Source organism: Pipistrellus hanaki (genome assembly GCF_964339955.1).
Source record: "Pipistrellus hanaki genome assembly, chromosome: 9".
NCBI classification, from domain to species: Eukaryota; Metazoa; Chordata; class Mammalia; order Chiroptera; family Vespertilionidae; genus Pipistrellus; species Pipistrellus hanaki.
Window position 1 is genome coordinate 26,216,099 of NC_140511.1, and position 5,200 is coordinate 26,221,298.

The following is a 5,200-nucleotide window of genomic DNA, read 5'->3' on the forward strand; positions in this document are numbered from 1 at the left end:
GAGACTGAAGGCGAGGCTGGATCAGGCCCAGAGGAACGGGTGTGGGAAATGGGCGGTTCCTCGATTCATTCCTCCCTCTTTGGACGCCACCCTTTGAAGATGACTGCCGTGATGATTGGCTCTTAACATCTTTCGGCTAATAATATCCCGCCACTGGCCTCTGTGAGTGACCAGCTCTTGAATTACTTACTTTAAGGAACTCCTCACTGGGTGTGTGATCACACTTTGGAATCCTACAGCAAATAAACTCAATACTGTAAGCTGATTCTATTTGAGGCCATGCCTATACTCAGCAACATTAAAAATGTACCAGCCTGAGCTGAGGGCTCCTTGGGCAGGTCATAGAGTGGACTCACAGTGTTCATCTGGCTCTTGGTTTGAGCTTAGAGATCTGGCTTCTCCTGAGGACTGCCTGGGAGTCAGGGCCCCACATAGTCTAGCATTCTGTGGGGGAAAAACCCCTCCTGGGCCAGAGCTAGGCTGGCTGCCTTGACACAGAAGTGATCCTTCTGGCTGCAATGCTGCCTCCCTTAAAACTGACATCTGGATTAATTGCTTGATCCACTTGTTTATATGGCAACTATTTACTGTGATGCCTGCTGGGGGCACAGGGCTTTGGTAATAAAAGTCCAGACCCCCCCCCCCCCCGCCCCAGTCAGGACAACTCTGAAGGGTTACCCCAGCTTCAAAGCTCTCATGCGCCTGCTGAGCTCTTTGTTCTGACTGTATCCCAGCCCAGCCTCTGCTTTGCCTAGTGCTGTGTCCTTCACTTCCCCCACAGGTGCTGCCCCTGAGCCTTCCTTATTAATGTCCTTCATGTCAATCTCATCCCAGAGTCTGCTTGCTGAGCCTGTTCTACAGCATGGAACAGCGTGGGACATAGACTGAGACATACCTGTTGTAAAATCCTGGCTCTAGCATGTAGTGGTTGAGTGAATTTGAGCAAGTTATTTAACCTAAGTTTCACTTTTCATCTGGGGGGGAAAAAACAAAACAAACAAAACATTATTGTGGGGATTAAATGGGTCTGTATACAATAGAATGTATAACTACCTGGACCACTGAAACAGTTCAGCAAATGATAGTCATGCAGCTACAGAAACCAAAACACTGCTTCCTGGGGTCACTGTGAACATTGAATCAGAGAGTGCATGCAAACTGATTGACATAGTGCTAGGTAAATATTACTGCCTTTACAGAAAAAGATGAGCTAATTACATGGGGAGATAAAGCCTGGGTACAAATAACCCCAATACTACACAGGCATCACATGTCAGGCTCTTGTTACCTGTCAGGCTCTCTATAGGATCATAAAATCTCCAAGTAGAAAAGAATCTTGGAATTCTCCCAGTTCAACCTTTTACCCAGTGAGGACATTCCTTCTTGAATGTTTGTTTAACCCAACAATTATTTATTAACCCTGCTCTGTGCCAAGAAGTGTAGTGAATGGAAATGCTGACAGAGATGATTACAATGCAGTCCAGCGCCGGGGCAAACGCAGGGACGGTTTCTGCATAGCGTGACATCTTCAGAGGAGAGGGACACATAATGGGGTGAGTTATTTCACTGCCGGCCAACCCTGGTGTGTATTTTCTGTGCACAGACTTGTATTTTGAGTGGCAGTCCTTGGGTTCTTTTCCTTCTTGTTCTATATCCTGCAGTCAGCTATCTACACATCCACTTACCCATCTCTGCTCAAGCTGCCCCTGCTCCAGAAAGGTGGGCTTCCCCTGGCACTTGAACCCCAGCCTGAAGGCTCTTTGAGGGCAACAGCTGGGTCTTATTCATCACCGGGCCCCCAGCTCCTAGAGCAACCTAAAGAAGAAAACAACTCAAATATGCACCCCATTATGTGTGGGTTAAAAAAAAAATAAAAAATGACAAACATGCCTTTAATTCAAGTTTGTTGCAAACAATGGCAGCAGAGAAAATGACCAGCTTAAGCTTCCTCAAGCTTCACAAGCAACCCTGTGTTTTTAATAGGCTGGGTTTTTAATAAGTGAGTGAAACCAGTTTTTGAAAACCCCAGAAGAGTTCACTTTGAGTTCACTACAGCCCAGTAGTTCAAGAGCCAATGTATGAGCCATCCCTGGTTCCTACACATAGCCATTTTGTGGCTTCTGGAGATTATCTTTAGAGATGGTTTGTATACCATGAGCTTCACACGAAGCTGGGGGTGGGGGGGAGAATTTTTATTCTAAATGGTAAGCGCAAGTTCTGTGTCACATTTGAGAAAGCACTTGACTTCTACTCTTGAGAAACAGAAGGACAGGATGACCCACCAGAGAGAGCACCGGCCTCCTGAGTGGGCCCTTTTCTCCCAGCCCCACTCTCCTGCGGAGGAGCCAGGGCCACTCCCCACAGGTGTTGGGGGCAGGAGCAATTTGCACAAAGAAACCGAAGTTTGGTTCATTGAGGTATGTTTGCCTTTATTTTATTTTATTTTTCATTTTTTATTAAGGTATTATATGTGTACATATCTTACCATTGCCCCCCCCCCCACCACCCATATATGCCCTCCCTCCCCAGAGTTTTGCCTCCATTAGTTACACTTATCTGCATGCATACAAGTCCTTCGGTAGATCTCTTATCTCCCCCATATTTCCCTATTATGTTTGCCTTTAACCATAAGTCAGATCCTTCCTCCTCATTCTCTTTCTCCTTATTTGAAAATGTTATCACTTATTCATCTGTATTGTTTCTCTGCATGACTGCAATTGTAGTTTCTATAAAACACAGTTAAGGTATCTTTTATTTAGCAATTTATCGTGTTTGTGTTGCTACAAGATATTCATACAGTGGGAAAGGGGAGGGACTCTGTTTAATCAGCTGTAAGGAGAGGGCTATGCAAATTCACCCAGGCTTTCCTCTGAGGAAAATACAGGAAGTCAGAAGACAAAGAAAAATTGATGGGGAAAGGCAGAGCTTTACAACTGGCAGAGGGAGGAATGGTTCTGGGAACTTCAGAGGCAATGGGGACCTCTTCTTGGGGGAGTTGGGGAGCACTTGTCTACTCTTGGGACAGAGGGATAAGCTCCTTGACTAAGATACTCACTCAAGAGAAAGAATATTTGTTTGATAATGGTGGGAATAAAATAGTTTTCAGGGATAAGATCTGCTTACATTTTTCAGTAATTTAAATAAATCAGCTCAGCCAGTGTGGCTCAGTCATTGAGCATCAACCCGTCAACCAAGAGGTCAGGGCACATGCCCAGATTGCTGGCTAAATCACTAGTAGGGAGCGTGTTGGAGGTAGACGATCTATGTTCCTCTCTCATTGATGTTTCTATCTATTCCTTTCTCTTCCTCTTGCTTAAATAAATAAATAAATACATACATACATACATACATAAATACATACATACATACATTCATAAATAAATAAATAACATAACATACTTTAAAAAAATTGAAATACAATAGATCCTGGAGTTTCTTTACTGACTGGCTGCATTTTTGTTATACTCAAAACACTTCCTCCCCCAGTGGGGATGGATGGATATAGTTTCATTATTGAACAGTTGATTTCTTTTTCTTTTTTTTTCTCTTTTCATTGACTTGGTTAAAATCAACCACCTAACATTGATTTTCAGTCATCCTTCTTTAAAAAAGAAGAAGAAGAAGAAGAAGAAGAAGAAGAAGAAGAAGAAGAAGAAGAAGAAGAAGAAGAAGAAGAAGAAAAAAGCAATATCGTGCCCTTACACAGTGTTAGCATTTGGAGAAATGCCTACACCATGTCTAACTTCTCACAGTGAGTAATTCTGAGACTCGTTCCTCAGGTGAATGTGCTGGAGACAGATGTGTGTGAATGATCACATCACCTCCCCTACCTTCTTGTCCAGCCCCACAGCTTGGAGGTGAAGCCCTGGGTAGAGCAGTGCCAACACTTCTCTGGGCAGGAACATGGCTCCAGGGGCTGTGGCATGTGAGCATTTGCAACAGCATCACACACACCCTCCTGCCAACAGCCCGCCGGGGGAGTCAGGAAGCAGGCAGGATGGCTCACAGCACAGCTGCATAACAGAGGCGATTTAGGAAGCACGTCCTCTGTGCCCAGCAATGGGCCACGCACTGTTCACCCATCTCCTCGTTCTTCACAACACAACAGTAACTGGTAATAAGTGAATAATTCTCCGGGGTCACATTGTTCTGGGACCGTGCAAGCTAACAAGCTACGAGGCAAGGACACCTGATGAGCTGATGGATCAGAGAGTCAACTTGACCGTGAGTTCCTTGAGATTAGGTTCTTCAGCTGACTCAATTTTACCTCTGCAGGCCGATGCACTAGAAAACTAAATAGACAGTTTCTAGTCTGCGGCTAAACAGGCCTCAAGGTTGAAGGGAGCAAGAGAGATTAGGTTACTTACAGAGCAAGGAAAACTGCAAGGCACAAAATCACCCTTAAACGGTTGTGGTCATCAAGTTGCTGCTGACAGCATGACATCAGGTCTGAGGACAGAGGAGCTGATATCTAAGGGAGCTCGGATATTCAGACACATTTGAGGCCTCCCCAGTGAGGTAAGGCCTCCACATAGGGGCTCATCTGGCCTGAGCCCTTCTACGTGCAGTGTTCCCGCAGGCCTGTCACTGAGTGTCTCTGCAAAAGCTTACTGCTGGGCTCTTCCTGTCCTTGGCCTCCAACACAGGTCCATTCATCACGGCCCAAGCTGGTATGGCTCGGGTGCCACTGTAATCCCCGACTGGTGGTCTCAGGAACACCAGGCCTTCCCAGTGTGCAAACACATCTTCTTTTGCTCAGAAGCGGGGATAATTGTAGATAAAGAGAAGGGCCAGTGCTATAAGCTTCAAGTGAAGCTGTTTTTTTCTCATGACTATAGATGGACTTGACAAACTTCAAAGGAAGCAGCCAGTTTAGCTCCAAGCTCCTTGCTGACTTGAATCCTCTTCCCTGGGTGCCATGCCAGCAGCCGAACAGCAGGGGCGATGAGTTTGCGGCTGGTGTCTGCGATGCCCAGTGACCATCTGCACACTGATCACTCCTCTTTTGCTGATCTGGATGAAGTTGCTCTCAAACATGGGAATGCACTTGAACTGATCACTCCCTGAACTATGAATATTTCCAATTCTAAAGGCTATATCACCTTCCCTGTAAAATGATTGAATCAGATTATTTTTAAGCTCAATGCCAATAAACCTCAACTTACCTACCAACTCTTTTCCCAAACCCATTCTTCTATCC